This window comes from Carassius carassius, chromosome 18, assembly GCF_963082965.1.
Source record: "Carassius carassius chromosome 18, fCarCar2.1, whole genome shotgun sequence".
Classification (NCBI taxonomy): Eukaryota; Metazoa; Chordata; class Actinopteri; order Cypriniformes; family Cyprinidae; genus Carassius; species Carassius carassius.
This window is the reverse complement of record NC_081772.1, coordinates 29,483,931-29,503,295: the sequence shown is the minus strand read 5'-3', so window position 1 is coordinate 29,503,295 and position 19,365 is coordinate 29,483,931. Positions and strand designations below refer to the sequence as shown.

Genomic DNA, 19,365 nt, shown 5'->3' with positions numbered 1-19,365 from the left:
GCCACAACGCAGAGTTCTAACCAATATACGATCACGGCGTGCCACTGGCTCACCCAAGACAACCCCTGGAGCCCAGATACAAGAAGCAGCAGCGGCGTGTTTGTCCATCGAAGAGGGACTGGACATTTCGCAAATAAGTGCGAGGACCGTGAAAAATGCATGGATGCTTTGCCTCATGGCCTTCAGCAAACAGCGTAGTCAGCAGGATTCGAACCTGCACGGGGAGACCCCAATGGATTTCAAATCCATCGCCTTAACCACTCGGCCACGACTACGGGAGTAGACCAATATCTGCTCAGTTTGTGTTCAACACTGCTGCCTGACCTACTTGCAACCAACCCAGCTCAGTCAGCAAGCGGAGATTGCAAGCTAGCCCTGCAAGCGGGTAAAACAACGATCCCACTGAGGAGAAATCAGGCTGCCATGTCTCATCCTATGTAATGGGGTTTTTCAGTACTGGCCCTGGGGACCGACAGCACTGCACAATTGGGAAGTCTGTCTAGAGTTTTAATACACCTTCTGGTGCTACTTGGACACGTCATCAGTGAAAAACCCGAGGTCATAGGGTGTTTCGGGTCTTTAATCTTCATACACCCTCACCCGGGCGACCCAGCCGGGGGTGATCAGTCCCCAGCTTGTGTCCAAGTGGCATGTTGCTCCACGGATCCCCCCTATGGATCTACAGCCACCGAGAAGCCCTTTCTACAGCCTCTAAGATGTTTGCGGTGGCTTTTTTCAATTGCAGTCCTTTCACTCCAAGGAGTTTGAGGGTTCGCAGCAGTGAGTGGCCAGCGAAGCCTCGGCACCCGACCTCGACTGGCTCGCAGCGAGTTTTCCAGCCATTGTTCCGGCACTCCGAGCTGAGCCCTGCGTAGTTAGCCCTCTTGCGCTCGTGGGCCTCTTCAATATGGTCTTCCCAGGGGACAGTTAGTTCCAGGATAACCACTTGCTTGGTAGACTCAGATGTTAGCACCATGTCTGGGCGGAGAGAAGTGGCTGTGATGTTGCCTGGGAACTTAAGCTGCCTTCCAAGGTCAACCTGAAGCTGCCAATCACGAGCAGTGGAGAGGAGCCCCCCCTGTAGAGCTAGGCCGGTGGAATTGTTCCTTCTGCCCAGCTCTAATGAAGGTGATTGTCTGTTTGGGGGCTACCTGGGTCTTGCTGAGCTGGATCGCTGTGCAGATGGAGTCCGCCAAAGCCTTTAGCACCTGGTCGTGGCGCCAGCGGTACCGCCCTTCCCCTAGCGCTCTTAAAAATCTTATGTCTTATTCTACTCACTCTGTGAGCACTCTTTCCTAAAGGGCTGACCATCAGAATCAGGTTTGGCGAACAAGGGAGATGCACTGATCCCCGGGAGCAGAAAGGAACATCGCTCTAGTACAGAGTCAGCAGAAGAGATGGACCGTAGTGATAGCAAGGTGACTCCGCCAAAAGCAGAAAGACCTTCGCCCGAACAGGGACTTGAACCCTGGACCCTCAGATTAAAAGTCTGATGCTCTACCGACTGAGCTATCCGGGCTCTTGTGGAGCACTGGCTTCTCACCTTTTATAAAGCAGCAATTTTACAACAAGCTGCCCAGAAGAGACGCAGGTGTCATGAGGATGAAAGCTAGAAGCAGTTATGGCACAGAGAGCGAAAGACCATAGATGGCACAATTACCGTCACAGAAAGCTAAAGCAATACTGCAAATCCTTCCGGAAATGGGAAGAGTTCGAACCTGCGCAGGGAGACCCCAATGGATTTCAAGTCCATCGTCTTAACCTTTCGTCCACAACTACGCCTAATGTTAGAAAGCAAGCCCCCTTGTCTGGTGGCGCCCTGCACAGGCCAAGCTTCAGAAACAAAATCACGCAGAAAGATGAGGTGGTAAAAAATTTTCAACCTTCCCGTATACTCAACGGCAAAGGGTTGCCGTGACCCGGATTCGAACCGGGGTTGCTGCGGCCACAACACAGTGTACTAACCACTATACGATCACGGCGTGCCACTGGCTCACCCAAGACAACCCCTGGAGCCCGGATACAAGAAGCAGCAGCGGCGTGTTTGTCCATCGAAGAGGGACTGGACATTTCGCAAATAAGTGCGAGCACCATGAAAAATGCATGGATGCTTTGCCTCATGGCCTTCAGGAAACAGCGTAGTCGGCAGGATTCGAACCTGCGCGGGGAGACCCCAATGGATTTCTAATCCATCGCCTTAAAAACTCGGCCACGACTACGGCAGTAGACCAATTTCTGCTCAGTTTGTGTCCAACACTGCTGCCTGACCTACTTGCAACCAACCCAGCTCAGTCAGCAAGCGGAGATTGCAAGCTAGCCCTGCAAGCGGCTAAAACAGCAGTCCCACTGAGGAGAAATCAGGCTGCCATGTCTCATCCTATGTAATGGGGTTTTTCAGTACTGGCCCTGGGGACCGACAGCACTGCACAAATGGGAGGTCTTTCTTATTCTACTCACTCCGGGAGCACTCTTTCCTAAAGGGCTGACCATCAGAATCATGTGTGCCGAACAAGGGAGATGCACTGATCCCCGGGAAAAGGAAGGAACATCGCTCTAATACAGAGTCAGCAGAAGAGATGGACCCGTAGTGATAGCAAGCTGAGCCCTCCAAAAAGTAGACTGACCTTCGCCCAAACAGGGACTTGAATTAAGCAGACTACCTTCTGCCCTGTTGTGTGTCACATTGCTGCCTGACCTACTTGCAACCTAGCAAGCCGAGATTGTAAGCTAGCACTGGAAGCGGGTAAAACAGCAGTCCCACTGAGGAGAAATCAGGCTGCCATGTCTAATCCTATGTAATGGGGTTTTACAGTGCTGGGCCTGGGGACCGACAGCACTGCACAAATCGGAGGTCTGTCTTATTCTACTGACTCTGTGAGCGCGCTTTCCTAACGAGCTGACCATCAGAATCAGGTGTGCCAAACAAGGGAGGTGCACTGATACCCTGGAGCAGGAAGGAACACCGCTCCAGTAAAGATTCAGAAGAAGAGATGGACCATAGTGATAGCAAGGTGACTCCGCCAAAAGCTGACAGACCTTCGCCCGAACAGGGACTTGGACCCTGGACCCTCAGATTAAATGTCTGATACTCTACCGACTGAGCTATCCGGGCTCTTGTGGAGCACTGGCTTCTCACCTTTTATAAAGCAGCAATTTTACAACAAGCTGCCCAGAAGAGACGCAGGTGTCACGAGGTTGAAAGCTAGAAGCAGTTATGGCACAGAGAGCGAAGGACCATAGATGGCACAATTACCGTCACAGAAAGCTAAAGCAATACTGCAAATCCCTCCCGTAGTCGGCAGAGTTGGAACCTGCGCAGGGAGACCCCAATGGATTTCAAGTCCATCGCCTTAACCTCTCGGCCACGACTACGCAAGCCCCCTTGTCTGATGGCGCCCTGCACAGGCCAAGCTTCAGAAACAAAATCACGCAGAAAGATGAGGTGGTAAAAAATTTTCAACCTTCCTGTATACTCAACGGCAAAGGGTTGCCGTGACCTGGATTCAAACCAGGGTTGCTGCAGCCACAACGCAGAGTACTGACCACTATACGATCACGGCGTGCCACTGGCTCACCCAAGACAACCCCTGGAGCCCGGATACAAGAAGCAGCAGCGGCGTGTTTGTCCATCGATGAGGGACTGGACATTTCGCAAATAAGTGCGAGGACCGTGAAAAATGCATGGATGCTTTGCCTCATGGCCTTCAGCAAACAGCACAGTCAGCAGGATTTGAACCTACGCAGGGAGACCCCAATGGATTTCAAGTCCATCGCCTTAACCACTCGGCCACGACTACGGGAGTTGACCAATCACTGCTCAGTTTGTGTTCAACACTGCTGCCTGACCTACTTGCAACCATCCCAGCTCAGTCAGCAAGCGGAGATTGCAAGCTAGCCCTGCAAGCGGGTAAAACAGCGGTCCCACTGAGGAGAAATCAGGCTGCCATGTCTCATCCTATGTAATGGGGTTTTTCAGTACTGGCCTTGGGGACCGACAGCACTGCACAATTGGGAAGTCTGTCTTATTCTACTCACTCTGTGAGCACTCTTTCCTAAAGGGCTGACCATCAGAATCAGGTGTGCCGAACAAGGGAGATGCACTGATCCCCGGGAGCAGAAAGGAACATCGCTCTAGTACAGAGTCAGCAGAAGAGATGGACCGTAGTGATAGCAAGCTGAGGCCTACAAAAAGAAGACTGACCTACGCCCAAACAGGGACTTGAATTAAGCAGACCACCTTCTGCCATGTTGTGTGTAACACTGGTGCCTGACCTACTTGCAACCTAGCAAGCTGAGATTGTAAGTTAGCCCTGGAAGCGGCTAAAACAGCAGTCCCACTGAGGAGAAATCAGGCTGCCATGTCTCATCCTATGTAATGGGGTTTTTCAGTGCTGGGCCTGTGGACCGACAGCACTGCACAATTCGGAGGTCTGTCTTATTCTACTCACTCTGTGAGCGCGCTTTCCTAACGAGCTGACCATCAGAATCAGGTGTGCCAAACAAGGGAGGTGCACTGATACCCTGGAGCAGGAAGGAACACCGCTCCAGTACAGATTCAGAAGAAGAGATGGACCGTAGTGATAGCAAGGTGACTCCGCCAAAAGCAGACAGACCTTCACCCGAACAGGGATTTGAGCCCTGGACCCTCAGATTAAAAGTCTGATGCTCTACCGACTGAGCTATCCGGGCTCCTGTGGAGCACTGGCTTCTCACCTTTTATAAAGCAGCAATTTTACAACAAGCTGGCCAGAAGAGACGCAGGTGTCACGAGGATGAAAGCTAGAAGCAGTTATGGCACAGAGAGCGAAGGACCATAGATGGCACAATTACAGTCACAGAAAGCTAAAGCAATACTGCAAATCCTTCCGGAAATGGGAAGAGTTCGAACCTGCGCAGGGAGACCCCAATGAATTTCAAGTCCATCGCCTTAACCTCTCGGCCACGACTACGCCTAATGTTAGAAAGCAAGCCCCCTTGTCTGATGGCGCCCTGCACAGGCCAAGCTTCAGAAAAAAAATCACGCAGAAAGATGAGGTGGTAAAAAATTTTCAACCTTCCCGTATACTCAACGGCAAAGGGTTGCCGTGACTCGGATTCGAACCAGGGTTGCTGCGGCCTCAGCGCAGAGTACTAACCAATATACGATCACGGCGGGCCACTGGCTCACCCAAGACAACCCCTGGAGCCCAGATACAAGAAGCAGCAGCGGCGTGTTTGTCCATCGATGAGAGGACTGGACATTTCGCAAATAAGTGCGAGGACCGTGAAAAATGCATGGATGCTTTGCCTCATGGCCTTCAGCAAACAGCGTAGTCAGCAGGATTCGAACCTGCGCGGGGAGACCCCAATGGATTTCAAGTCCATCACCTTAACCACTCGGCCACGACTACGGGAGTAGACCAACTTCTGCTCAGTTTGTGTCCAACACTGCTGCCTGACCTACTTGCAACCAACCCAGCTCAGTCAGCAAGCGGAGATTGCAAGCTAGCCCTGCAAGCGGCTAAAACAGCGATCCCACTGAGGAGAAATCAGGCTGCCATGTCTCATCCTATGTAATGGGGTTTTTCAGTCCTGGCCCTGGGGACCGACAACACTGCACAATTGGGAAGTCTCAGAATCAGGTGTGCCGAACAAGGGAGATGCACTGATCCCCGGGAGCAGGAAGGAACATCGCTCTAGTACAAAGTCAGCAGAAGAGATGGACCGTAGTGATAGCAAGCTGAGGCCTACAAAAAGAAGACTGACCTTCGCCCAAACAGGGACTTGAATTAAGCAGACCACCTTCTGCCATGTTGTGTGTAACACTGCTGCCTGACCTACTTGCAACCTAGCAAGCCGAGATTGTAAGCTAGCCCTGGAAGCGGCTAAAACAGCAGTCCCACTAAGGAGAAATCAGGCTGCCATGTCTCATCCTATGTAATGGGGTTTTTCAGTACTGGCCCTGGGGACCGACAGCACTGCACAAATGGGAGGTCTGTCTTATTCTACTCAATCCGTGAGCACTCTTTCCTAAAGGGCTGACCATCAGAATCATGTGTGCCGAACAAGGGAGATGCACTGATCCCCGGGAGAAGGAAGGAACATCGCTCTAATACAGAGTCAGCAGAAGAGATGGACCCGTAGTGATAGCAAGGTGACTCCGCCAAAAGCAGACAGACCTTCACCCTAACAGGGACTTGAACCCTGGACCCTCAAATTAAGCTAAAGCAATACTGCAAATCCCTCCCGTAGTCGGCAGAGTTCGAACCTGCGCAGGGAGACCCCAATGGATTTAAAGTCCATCGCCTTAACCTCTCGGCCAAAAACAGGGCAAAAGGGACTGCTACAAGGGGGAAAGAAAGGGAAAAGAGAAGGAGAAAGGAGGGAAAGCAAGAAAAAGAAAAAAAATTATCCATCAAACTTCATGAACACTCACAAAGGATTTAAGTAAAGTGTTTGATTGGTTTTTGACTATATTTTTAATAAAAAAATTAATAATTATAATAATAATCTGACAAACACACCACAAACTCTTGCCAGGACTTGCACCTGGAATCTTCCACCCAAAGGGTGGATGTGTTACTATTACACCACAAGAGCTGTGTCTTTCCTTTTTTTTTACAAACACTGCAAATGAAACACTGGAAACAGCAACTAAAAACAAAATGTTCACAGCACAACACACACACAGCACAACATATGCAACTATATAAAAACCTAACTATATACATTACTATATACACCAATGAAAAAAAAATCAAAGAACTCCCTGTACTTTCTCTCTCCACTGTGCAACAGAGAGGCCTGAGGCTGGACAATACCACCGGCCCTTCAGCTGAGTGTGGCCAGTTGTCTTATTTTTTGCCAGCCCACACTGCTTGCAGATATAGTGATATATATCCTTTGCTAGTCGTTTCCATGGTGGTTCACCTCTAGCCACTCACTCCTCATCCTCTTGGGCAGCTTTCTGCCTTCTCCATGTGCGCTGCCTGGGCTGAGTGGTAGGACAAGTTTGTGATGGCAAGGTATTAGGCTTCTGGAATTGGGGAGGGGGCTGGAATTGGGGAGGTGGCTGGAATTGGGAAGGTGGCTGGAATTGGGGAGGGGGCTGGAATTGGAAAACTGGCTGGAATTGGAGAGGGGGCTGGAATTGGGGAGGGGGATGGAATTGGGTAGAATGAGGCAGTGGTAGACCTGGTTGGTAGCTGGGAAAGGGTGGGTAGGACCCAGGGGGGAATGCAAAGTGTGGTGCTGGTGGGTATATGGGAAATGCAGAGTAAGATCCAGGAGGAGGGGTGGGCATTGGGCACCTGTTGGAGATACGCTTACGAATGAAGGCCTCTCCCTCCTGATTTGCTGAATCCTGAAATACCATGGCCTCATGCCCATGCTGTGCAGGAACAGCTGGAAGTTCGCGCACTTCAGGAAGAGCCTCCTTTGCCAAATATACTTGTTTGGGCAGTGCAGTACCCTGCAGAAGCATGTCTCTGTCTACACGTTTCTGTCTTTTTAGTAGCCTGCAAGAGAAACATTCTTCATCTTAAATTAGCAATTTAAGTGAATAAAAGCCCATTGTCTTTACTTCCTGTAGCATCATTTTTAAAAGCATGTACAAGAAGGTTTTATAAGTACAATCTTGATATACTACTGTGATTGTGCAAAAGTATCGCATAAAACAAGACTCACCACGAAGAGACAGTAGTGGTGTTTATCGGGACCAGAACTAGGTTAGTCTGTCCTAGAACCTCTCTGCTGTCCTCCATCAGCTGTTTTAAGTGGCTGTATACCACCACAATAGATTGTGGAATTGGCAGAGTTTTTCCTTGTGTGTCCCTGGGCCTGTTCCGTGCTTGCTGAAACTCTTTCAAAAGCCTTAGGCAAACACATTCACAGACCCTGTGGACTTCAGGGTCCTGAGCTGCCTGCCCATGAGTCATGAACAATCTATGCAAAAGAAAGATGATATAATCTGAACTGTATACTGGGTTATAAACTAGTGACGATCCAAATAGTCAAATTACCTCTCTGCTGCCTGCTGTCCTGGAGCAGAGCCACTCTGCTTCCTGGATGCTCTCCAAGGTCCTGTCAAAGCCTTCTTCTTAACCCTCTGGCTATATTTTGATGGTACCTTGTCCATGGCATGCAGAGCCATGTACAGCTGGACTATGTTGGCCTCCTCTTGTGATGACAAGGCAGTGATCGTTCGGTTTAGGCCAACCAAGTAGGCTGCCAGGGCATCAACTGCCTCCCAGCCCAAGACACCTCTGGAATCACACTGTGTACTCTGGAAATTGAGAAAAATGCCAAACACAGTCCAATAAACATATACGGTGTTGTAATAATTATTTTGCATTGTACATGCATATATTTTAACTTTACACATTGGTGACAATAGGCGTTTTGCACTGTACCAGATACATTTTTTTTTAAAAGTAAAAAATAGTACAGGATAGCAATATTACCTGGCTTGATGTGCTAGGACTTGCAGTGTCATCCTCCTCTTCCTCAGTGACCTCCTCATCTGGGGATTTGGGTTCAGTGTCACCCACCTGACTTGTCACCTGGACCTGCACGACAGCTACTGGAGAGTCATCAGCCCTAAGGTCAGCTGCATGGCACACAGTCGTGTCAATTTCACTATCCTCTTCGGGCTCCTCTGGGGGGACTTCAGGCATGTCATTGTGGTGTGCAATCAACTGGTCGCCTCTATTGGACTGGGCCAACAAGTACTCCACTGCAATGCGCTCCCCTGCAATAATTTGTACCACATTGTTAATGGGGAGAGGACACACACACTCAAACACAGGAGAGAGAGAAATACTCCAATGCTCAGCATTTTCCTGTGAGATATCTTACCAGTGGGTTTTCCTGGAGGGGTAAATTCTGGCATCAAAGCCCGACCAAGGACCGGTTGGCTCATGCTGTTTAAATGAGACATTGTGCAGACATCAAATGTCCTTAGGGTTGAGGCCCCCACCACAGATACAGCTTATTTTGCCCGGCTCATGTTCCACACTGATCCCCGGGAGCAGGAAGGAACATCGCTCTAGTACAGAGTCAGCAGAAGAGATGGACCGTAGTGATAGCAAGCTGAGGCCTACAAAAGAAGACTGACCTTCGCCCAAACAGGGACTTGAATTAAGCAGACCACCTTCTCCTATGTTGTGTGTAACACTGCTGCCTGACCTACTTGCAACCTAGCAAGCGGAGATTGTAAGCTAGCCCTGGAAGCGGCTAAAACAGCAGTCCCACTGAGGAGAAATCAGGCTGCCATGTCTCATCCTATGTAATGGGGTTTTTCAGTACTGGAAAAAAAGAATGAATGAAAAATAGGCGGAAAATAGTTTATTTGAATTTGGCGCTCTCTCCTGAGAACTGGTGACGCGCTCTGACGCACCGGTCAGCTGATGGAGGCGGAACTTACAGCGATTGCAAATTCCTGTCTTTCTTTTTATTTTAGAGAGTTTTTATATATGTGAGAGTGTGTTTTATGTTGAATGTGAATGTATGTGCATGATTACCATCTGTTTGAGTGCAAATCAGCCCAAATCAGCTCGCTATTACTGAATGGTCACGGCTATCAAAGTGAACGCGTCTATATGAATAGGGAGAGTTTATTATCTACTTCGGAACATTTGTGTTATTACCATCTGTATAAGTGGCCATCAGCACATCATTACTTATTTGCATCGTAATTCATTGTAAAATATGCATCTCTAGCAATCTCAGGATGTTTTATATTGGCAAACAATGTTAAATCTTTTTTTATTTTTCTTATTATTCTTATTTTTCTTACTCAAATTATTCTTATTGTATTTTTCTACTGCTCAAATAAATCATTTATATGATGTCTAAGTTTATGTCTAGTGTTTTATAATTGAAAAAAACTATGCAGTGGAATGTTTACTGACTAAATAGTTTGTAGAAGTCTTCAATACTATTGGGAAATATATTTTCTTATTTTGGGGGGGTGGGGGGTGTAGACATAGTCTCAGAAAAATATTTGCAGGAGTCTCATTTTTCATTATATTTTATTCAGATTTGAAATAGAAACTCATGAGACATGTGGCTTTCAACCCATTACTTTTCTAGATTGCTCCAGGACTTATTTCATGTATTTTTATATCAAATAAAAAAATATTTAAGAGTGGTAAAAAAAAATTCAAGGCACTTTAGTGTCTATAACTTTTAATATTTTTGAGAATTATCAAATCTGGTTGATAAAAAGTGAAGCCCAAAGGGTCTTCTTTCTAAAGACACCACAATTATGTTTGTAACACACTGAAGTAGGAAACTATTACGATTATAAGTTAGTTAGAGCACTTTCAGCTGTGAGTCCCATAATGGGGGGTGCTGGCTAACAGGTTAAACCTCAGGTGGACACATATCTCACTTGCCATTTATTCATATTGGATGTACACCAAATTTGGGGCACCGTATCTCCGCCTCCCGGGGGTTCAGGGACTTGTGGCTGGTGGTGTCGGATAGAGGTCCCCCTGGTCTGACTTTGACCCGATTTTGGTGCAGTTTGGCCCCGTTTTGGCGGAGTTACAGCTTGGCAAAGTGTGTGACATTTTGGTTAATATTCACCACATGTGGTGAATATTGAATATACACATTTTTTCTATGCATATTTCTACAGTGTTATGGGATAAAACTTACAAAAATGGATTCCTGGGAGCTAAAATTTATCTGTCCACGGAACCATTAGGAAGGGCGTGCTGAATAAATGGTAAATGGGAGGGTTTTTTTTAAAAAATGTCCATTTACAATTTATTCAGCGGGACCTCCGTAGTGCTCCCGTGGACATAATTTTTTTATGCATATTTTACATTATTATTGGATAAAACTTACATGAATGGATTCCTCTGAGTGTCCTGAGTACAGTACAGGTGTTTTCATTAACCATATTGCAAATTTACCTCCTGACCACCATGAAAACAGATCCCGATGCAGTGTTATTTTCTGCTAAAAGGTTGCAAGCTATAGCAGTTTTAACACATGGCCAGTCTTCATTATTACATGATAAAACTTACATGAATGGGTTCCCCTTGGTGTCCTGAGTACATTACAGGTATTTTCATTAACAATAACACATTTGAAATAAATAAAGTTAAATACAGTTGCTATTTAATGAACAGTGAGATACGCACCACATGTGGTGCACATGTGTGCCAAAATTCAACGCTCATTTTTATGCAAATTCTACAGTATTATGTGATAGAACTTACATGAATGGATTCCTCTTAGTGTGCTGAGTACAGTACAGGTGTTTCCTCTAGGCCTCATCCTAAGATTTTTCTTCCGACTTCCACCCCCCTCGAGCTGCCTTCTCTAGCCGGGGAGGGTGCACCCTGGCCGGCATGGATGAGTAGGTGGGAGGGGGGTGGATGGTACTATTTTTTTGCTAATATCTCCGCGATGCGGTGGACCCCGGGGCTGAAATTCGGGGGATCCCTAAAGGGTCGATAGGCCTACCGTATGCGACCACCCTCGAGTTCCTGGGTGGTCTGGTTCCTGAGTTATAACGGTTCAAATTCCACATTTTGGGGGGCCGTAACTCGGACCCCCGGGGTCCTAGGAACATGGGGCTAGTGTCGTCGGATTGAGGTCCCCAAGGTCTAATTTTAACCAGAGTTTGGTGTTTTTTCCCCTCTTTTTGGGTGAGTTATGGCCGGTCAAATTTTGGGACCTTTTGCATTTGCGGGCCCGTATCTCTGGCCCCTGGGGGTCTATCGACTTGGGGGAGGTGGCTTCAGAGAGGGCCCTTCGAGTGCTATCACGTCACCGAGTTTCAAGTCACTAGGTCTCTTCCTTCCATTTGACTATCAAAAATGTGGGGGGCCATAACTTCGCCCCCCGGGGTGTTATGGATGGGGGGCAGCGGTGTTCGGTAGGCCTTCTGGAGGTCTTACTCTGACCCGAGTTTGGTGCAGTTTGTCCCCGTTTTGTCGGAGTTACAGCTTGGCAAAGTGTGTGACATTTTGGTGAACATGCACCACATGTGGTGAAATTAACCAAAATCCAGTGCCCTGAGTTAGACGTCTTCACGTTTCCAAAAATTTGTGCCCAAACCCGAAAGAGACCCGTAATGTACTACACCGAACCGACCCGGACCCGTCTAATATTTCAAAAGCCGGACCCGGACCCGTGTAGATCCGAGAAATGCCTATCCGGACCCGACCCAGACCCGTATATTATTTGAAATCTGGACCCGAACCCGCTGGGAAGACACAGACCCGACTGGACCCGACGTTCACATATTCCACCATAAAATTGCTATTACAAATCAATAAACCTGTTGCGAAAAATACAGCTTTTTGTCTTACCTAATTTAAAGAGCCGTAGTCTCTCCTCATTGTACCTGACTGCCTGTGATGCATTACAATCCTCCGACAAGAAAGTTATTCATGTTATTCCTCTCGTTATTCCAAGTCCAAGCTGAATCCACTCATTATTTCAGTTTCAAAAGTCCACTTGATGTCACGGTGACGGATGACAAATGCAACTGTGCATATGTACATTCTGACTTGAGTTAATTCGCATAATAACTTAGACTGGTTGCCCTTTTGAACTATAATAACGATCGCTCGTGCAATGCCATGGCCGCTGACGTTATTTATTTGCTATCATCTGATCTCTGTGCTCTCTGATCTGCATCGAGTCTGAATCTGAACCACTAAAATTTTAAGATTAAACGGTTCATTTATAATATTATAAAAATGGGAGAAAATGTAAAACGCGGTTTGGCGGTCGAAGTGTCCCTCACTGAAACATGAAATGCGCTCGAGACTGCACATGCGTGCTAGCTGTATCAACCGAAAAAGCTTTAACGCAGTTTGAGCGTCATAGAAAACATTCATGTGACAGTTCACCTCAGATTGTGTTGCTGATTTGAAATATATTAAATATGAGTGTGTCATGTCTGCAAGCATTATTACCGTGTGTGCACTTGTATTAACTCTGAGTCTGCCCGCTCTGCTTCTAAAAGCAGTGAGAGAGAGAGATCACTTTTTTTGGCTCCCTCTTTTCTTTTCCTAATTTTACAAGTTGCAAGTTACAAAAAACACAAGCAGTCTTTGATCATGTTCTCCGGCTGATGATTTAAAATATAGACCCGAACCCGTACGGGTCCCGGGTCGGGTCCGGGGTCGACGGGTCTCGGGTGCACTGTGAAGACCTCTACCCTGAGTACAGTACAAGTGTTTTCTTTAGGCCTCATAAAAAAAATTTTCTTCTGACTTCCACCCCCCTCGAGCTGCCTTCTCTAGCCGGGGAGGGTGCACCCTGGCCGGCATGGATGAGTAGGTGCGAGGGGGGTGGATGGTACTATTTTTTTGCTAATATCTCCGCGATGTGGTGGACCCCACGGCTGAAATTCGGGGGATCCCTAGAGGGTCGTGGACACGACGTGGACACGACTCCCAAGAGTCCGATCGGGCCGAATTTTGGATATGTGTCTCGAGGGGATCCCCTCGACTGGGCACAGAAGTCTGGTGGCCCTACCACCTTCTTTAGGGGTCAAACGGTCACAGAAGGGACCCCACGTCCACAAAAGCGTTACGCGTTTTGATTGGAGGTGGGACGTCCACAGTTCGGAGACGATAGGTCGTAGGGCCCCCAGATTTGAGATTCTGGCATCTCAGGGGCCCCTCACCCAAGGCCCCGAAGCACGTAGTCGTAGGACTAAAGGGAAAAAAGTGCATCGCACTAGGGCCCCCGCTTTTGACTGCATGATCCAGGGGCCCCAAAGATGCACCGTTCTGAATTTCGGGCCCCTGGGACTTTTCTAAAAAAAAAACACCTGCCATTTATTTGAATGTGTTCAGCATAGCAGGTTCGTGGACACTGATTGCAAGGGCTCTTGGGCCCCGGGCCTTCATAAGCTTACTGGGGGAGGCCCCAGGAGCCACCGTTCCAAGTTTTGGGCCCCAGGGATGTCTCAGAAAAAAATGTCCAACCGAGGCCCTTTTCTAACGCTAATGGTCAAATGGACAAATATTGGGTACGTGGGACCCAGGGGTGGGGTCCGCAAATGTTCCGCATGTGATCTGGGCTCATTCCGTGAACATAATGGTCAAATGGACAAATAGTGGGTTCGTGGGACCCAGGGTGGGGGTCCGCAAGTGGTCCGCAGATGATCCGCAGTCATTGTGTGAACATAATGGTCAAATGGACAAATAGTGGGTCAGTGGGACCCAGGGTGGGGGTCCGCAAGTGGTCCGCAGATGATCCTCAGTCATTGTGTGAACATAATGGTCAAATGGACAAATAGTGGGTTCGTGGGACCCAGGGTGGGGGTCCGCAAGTGGTCCGCAGATGATCCGCAGTCATTGTGTGAATATAATGGTCAAATGGACAAATAGTGGGTTCGTGGGACCCAGGGTGGGGGTCCGCAAGTGGTCCGCAGATGTTCCGCAGTCATTGTGTGAATATAATGGTCAAATGGACAAATACTGGGTTCGTGGGACCCAGGGTGGGGGTCCGCAAGGGGTCCGCAGATGATCCGCAGATGATCCGCAGTCATTGTGTGAATATAATGGTCAAATGTACAAATAATGGTTTCGTGGGACCCGGGTTGGGGGTCCGACGGGGGTCCGCACCGGTTCCATGGTCATTCTGTAACTTTAAAGGTCAAATGGACAAAAATTGGTTTCGTGGGCAAAAGAATCGTCCACCCCCCATTCGGGTAAATGCAACTGTTTTAAACCTGAGGTGTACTGCTCCGTGCGCCACCCTGTGGAGAAGTGCTGTATGGCATTTAGGGGCCTCAAATTTGGGTAAGCTTCCGCGAGGCCCCTTGGGGGACCAGATCCTCCCGCGCCGGTCAGGGGTCTCCCGTGGGCCAGCGCAGTCCGGCAGACATCGACACCGCGTCCGGCAAAAATTTTTTGGGGTCAGCGCGCAGTTCCCCTTAACCCACGTACACGAGCCCTCAAACTTATACCTGAATGGACGCTCCAAAAAAAATGGACACACTTTATGGACACTCTTTCCTAAAGGGCTGACCATAAGAATCAGGTGTGCCGAACAAGCCAACCAATTTCTGCTCAGTTTGTGTCCAACACTGCTGCCTGACCTACGTGCAACCAACCCAGCTCAGTCAGCAAGCGGAGATTGCAAGCTAGCCCTGCAAGCGGGTAAAACAGCGGTCCCACTGAGGAGAAATCAGGCTGCCATGTCTCATCCTATGTAATGGGGTTTTTCAGTACTGTCCCTGGGGACCGACAACACTGCACAATTGGGAAGTCTGTTTTATTCTACTCACTCTGTGATCACTCTTTCCTAAAGGGCTGACCATCAGAATCAGGTTTGCCGAAAGAGGGAGATGCACTGATCCCCGGGAGCAGAAAGGAACATCGCTCTAGTACAGTCAGCAGAAGAGATGGACCGTAGTGATAGCAAGCTGAGGCCTACAAAAAGAAGACTGACCTACGCCCAAACAGGGACTTGAATTAAGCAGACCACCTTCTGCCATGTTGTGTGTAACACTGCTGCCTGACCTACTTGCAACCTAGCAAGCCGAGATTGTAAGCTAGCCCTAGAAGCGGGTAAAACAGCAGTCCCACTGAGGAGAAATCAGGCTGCCATTTCTCATCCTATGTAATGGGGTTTTTCAGTGCTGGGCCTGGGGACCGACAGCACTGCACAATTCTGAGGTCTGTCTTATTCTACTCACTCTGTGAGCGCGCATCAGAATCAGGTGTGCCAAACAAGGGAGGTGCACTGATACCCTGTAGCAGGAAGGAACACCGCTCCAGTACAGATTCAGAAGAAGAGATGGACCGTAGGTGACTCTGCCAAAAGCAGACAGACCTTCGCCCGAACAGGGACTTGAAGCCTGGACCCTCAGATTAAAAGTCTGATGCTCTACCAACTGAGCTATCCGGGCTCTTGTGGAGCACTGGCTTCTCACCTTTTATAAAGCAGCAGTTTTACAACAAGCTGCCTAGAAGAGACGCAGGTGTCACGAGGATGAAAGCTAGAAGCAGTTATGGCACAGAGAGCGAAGGACCATAGAAGGCACAATTACAGTCACAGAAAGCTAAAGCAATACTGCAAATCCTTCCGGAAATGGGAAGAGTTCGAACCTGAGCAGGGAGACCCCAATGGATTTCAAGTCCATCGCCTTAACCTCCCGGCCACGACTACGCCTAATGTTAGAAAGCAAGTCCCCTTGTGTGATGGCGCCCTGCACAGGCCAAGTTTCAGAAACAAAATCACGCAGAAAGATGAGGTGGTAAAAAATTTTCAACCTTCCCGTATACTCAACGGCAAAGGGTTGCCATGACCCGGATTCGAACCGGGGTTGCTGCGGCCACAACGCAGAGTATTAACCAATATACGATCACGATGTGCCACTGGCTCACACAAGAAAATCCTTGGAGCCCGGATATAAGAAGCAGCAGCGTCGTGTTTGTCCATCGAAGAGTAATAAGTGCGAGGACCGTGAAAAATGCATGGATGCTTTGCCTCATGGCCTTCAGCAAACAGCGTAGTCAGCAGGATTCGAACCTGCGCGGGAAGACCCCAATGGATTTCAAGTCCATCACCTTAACCACTCGTCCACGACTACGGGAGTAGACCAATTTCTGCTCAGTTTGTGTCCAACACTGCTGCCTGACCTACTTGCAACCAACCCAGCTCAGTCAGCAAGCGGAGATTGCAAGCTAGCCCTGCAAGCGGGTAAAACAGCGGTCCCACTGAGGAGAAATCAGGCTGCCATGTCTCATCCTATGTAATGGGGTTTTTCAGTACTGGCCCTGGGGACCGACAACACTGCACAATTGGGAAGTCTGTCTTATTCTACTCACTCTGTGATCACTCTTTCCTAAAGGGCTGACCATCAGAATCAGGTTTGCCGAAAGAGGGAGATGCACTGATCCCTGGGAGCAGAAAGGAACATCGCTCTAGTACAGAGTCAGCAGAAGAGATGGACCGTAGTGATAGCAAGCTGAGGCCTACAAAAAGAAGACTGACCTTCGCCCAAACAGGGACTTGAATTAAGCAGACCAACTTCTGCCCTGTTGTGTGTCACATTGCTGCCTGACCTACTTGCAACCTAGCAAGCCGAGATTGTAAGCTAGCCCTGGAAGCGGGTAAAACAGCAGTCCCACTGAGGAGAAATCAGGCTGCTATGTCTCATCCTATGTAATGGGGTTTTTCAGTGCTGGGCCTGGGGACCGACAGCACTGCACAATTCGGAGGTCTGTCTTATTCTACTCACTCTGTGAGCTCGCTTTCCTAACGAGCTGACCATCAGAATCAGGTGTGCCAAACAAGGGAGGTGCACTGATACCGTGGAGTAGGAAGGAACACCGCTCCAGTACAGATTCAGAAGAAGAGATGGACCGTAGTGATAGCAAGGTGACTTCGCCAAAAGCAGACAGACTTTCGCCCGAACGGGGACTTGAACCCTGGACCTTCAGATTAATAGTCTGATTCTCTACCGACTGGGCTATCCCGGCTCTTGTGGAGCACTGGCTTCTCACCTTTTATAAAGCAGCAGTTTTACAACAAGCTGCCCAGAAGAGACGCAGGTGTCACGAGGATGAAAGCTAGAAGCAGTTATGGCACAGAGAGCGAAGGACCATAGAAGGCACAATTACCGTCACAGAAAGCTAAAGCAATACTGCAAATCCCTCCCGTAGTCGGTAGAGTTCGAATCTGCGCGGGGAGACCCCAATGGATTTCAAGTCCATCGCCTTAAGCTCTCGGCCACGACTACGCCTAATGTTAGAAAGCAAGCCCCCTTGTCTGGTGGCGCCCTGCACAGGCCAAGCTTCAAAAACAAAATCACGCAGAAAGATGAGGTGGTAAAATTTTTTCAACCTTCCCGTATACTCAACAGCAAAGGATTGCCGTGACCCGGATACGAGCCGGGGTTGCTGCGGTCACAACGCAGAGTACTAACCACTATACGATCAAGGCGTGCCACTGGCTCACCCAAGACAACCCCTGGAGCCCGGATACAAAAAGCAGCAGCGGCGTGTTTGTCCATCGAAGAGGGACTGGACATTTCGCAAATAAGTGCGAGGACCGTGAAAAATGCATGGACGCTTTGCCTCATGGCCTTCAGCAAACAGCGTAGTCTGCAGAATTCGAACCTGCGCGGCGAGACCCCAATGGATTTCTAGTCCATCGCCTTAACCACTCGGCCACAACTACGGGAGTAGACCAATTTCTGCTCAGTTTGTGCCCAACACTGCTGCCTGACCTGCTTGCAACCAACCCAGCTCAGTCAGCAAGCGGAGATTGCAAGCTAGCCCTGCAAGCGGGTAAAACAGCTGTCCCACTGAGGAGAAATCAGGCTGCCATGTCTCATCCTATGTAATGGGGTTTTTCAGTACTGGCCCTGGGGACCGACAGCACTGCACAATTGGGAAGTCTGTCTTATTCTTCTCACTCTGTGAGCACTCTTTCTTAAACGGCTGACCATCAGAATCAGGTGTGCCTAACAAGGGAGATGCACTGATCCCCGGGAGCAGGAAGGAACATCACTCTAGTACAGAGTCAGCAGAAGAGATGGACCGTAGTGATAGCAAGCTGAGGCCTACAAAAAGAAGACTGACCTTCGGCCAAACAGGGACTTGAATTAAGCAGACCACCTTCTGCCATGTTGTGTGTAACACTGCTGCCTGACCTACTTGCAACCTAGCAAGCCGAGATTCTAATCTAGCCCTGGAAGCGGCTAAAACAGCAGTCCCACTGAGGAGAAATCAGGCTGCCATGTCTCATCCTATGTAATGGGGTTTTTCAGTACTGGCCCTGGGGACCGACAGCACTGCACAAATGGGAGGTCTGTCTTATTCTACTCACTCCGTGAGCACTCTTTCCTAAAGGGCTGACCATCAGAATCATGTGTGCCGAACAAGGGAGATGCACTGACCCCCTGGAGAAGGAAGGAACATCGCTCTAATACAGAGTCAGCAGAAGAGATGGACCCGTAGTGATAGCAAGCTGAGTCCTCCAAAAAGTAGACTTACCGTCGCCCAAACAGGGACTTGAATTAAGCAGACCACCTTCTGCCCTGTTGTGTGTCACATTGCTGCCTGACCTACTTGCAACCTAGCAAGCCGAGATTGTAAGCTAGCCCTGGAAGCGGGTAAAACAGCAGTCCCACTGAGGAGAAATCAGGCTGCCATGTCTCATCCTATTGTAACCCTTCCTATCCTGCTCATAAGAGGATGGGCCCTAGGTTCGTTTCATATATACTCTCGTATGTGTGTGATATTCTGGATTAAATATATGGGTCACTAAAATGCCTTAAACTTAAACTTGGACTAAGACAAATACCTAAACTATGGTAAATAACTGAATAAATGTCACATTCTACTCAAACTCACAACAGAAACCTTGGTGTAAAAATAACAAGTTCTCACTTTA

The 19,365-nt window shown here is 48.6% G+C and overlaps 8 non-coding genes across 8 annotated transcripts; all 8 read right to left on the bottom strand.

Moving 5' to 3' along the window:
- Positions 1 to 193: 193 nt before the first annotated feature.
- trnas-uga (transfer RNA serine (anticodon UGA)) lies at positions 194 to 275 on the bottom strand. Its single transcript has one exon. It is a non-coding gene; the product is annotated as a tRNA-Ser (tRNA).
- A 1,171-nt stretch (positions 276 to 1,446) lies between these two features.
- Positions 1,447 to 1,519, bottom strand: trnak-uuu (transfer RNA lysine (anticodon UUU)). Its single transcript has one exon. It is a non-coding gene; the product is annotated as a tRNA-Lys (tRNA).
- Positions 1,520 to 1,910: 391 nt separating this feature from the next.
- On the bottom strand, positions 1,911 to 1,982 carry trnah-gug (transfer RNA histidin (anticodon GUG)). The gene has a single exon. It is a non-coding gene; the product is annotated as a tRNA-His (tRNA).
- Positions 1,983 to 2,137: 155 nt separating this feature from the next.
- On the bottom strand, positions 2,138 to 2,219 carry trnas-aga (transfer RNA serine (anticodon AGA)). Its single transcript has one exon. It is a non-coding gene; the product is annotated as a tRNA-Ser (tRNA).
- Positions 2,220 to 5,308: 3,089 nt separating this feature from the next.
- Positions 5,309 to 5,390, bottom strand: trnas-uga (transfer RNA serine (anticodon UGA)). Its single transcript has one exon. It is a non-coding gene; the product is annotated as a tRNA-Ser (tRNA).
- A 10,408-nt stretch (positions 5,391 to 15,798) lies between these two features.
- On the bottom strand, positions 15,799 to 15,871 carry trnak-uuu (transfer RNA lysine (anticodon UUU)). The gene has a single exon. It is a non-coding gene; the product is annotated as a tRNA-Lys (tRNA).
- Positions 15,872 to 16,473: 602 nt separating this feature from the next.
- trnas-uga (transfer RNA serine (anticodon UGA)) lies at positions 16,474 to 16,555 on the bottom strand. The gene has a single exon. It is a non-coding gene; the product is annotated as a tRNA-Ser (tRNA).
- An 819-nt stretch (positions 16,556 to 17,374) lies between these two features.
- On the bottom strand, positions 17,375 to 17,447 carry trnan-auu (transfer RNA asparagine (anticodon AUU)). Its single transcript has one exon. It is a non-coding gene; the product is annotated as a tRNA-Asn (tRNA).
- Positions 17,448 to 19,365: the final 1,918 nt, after the last annotated feature.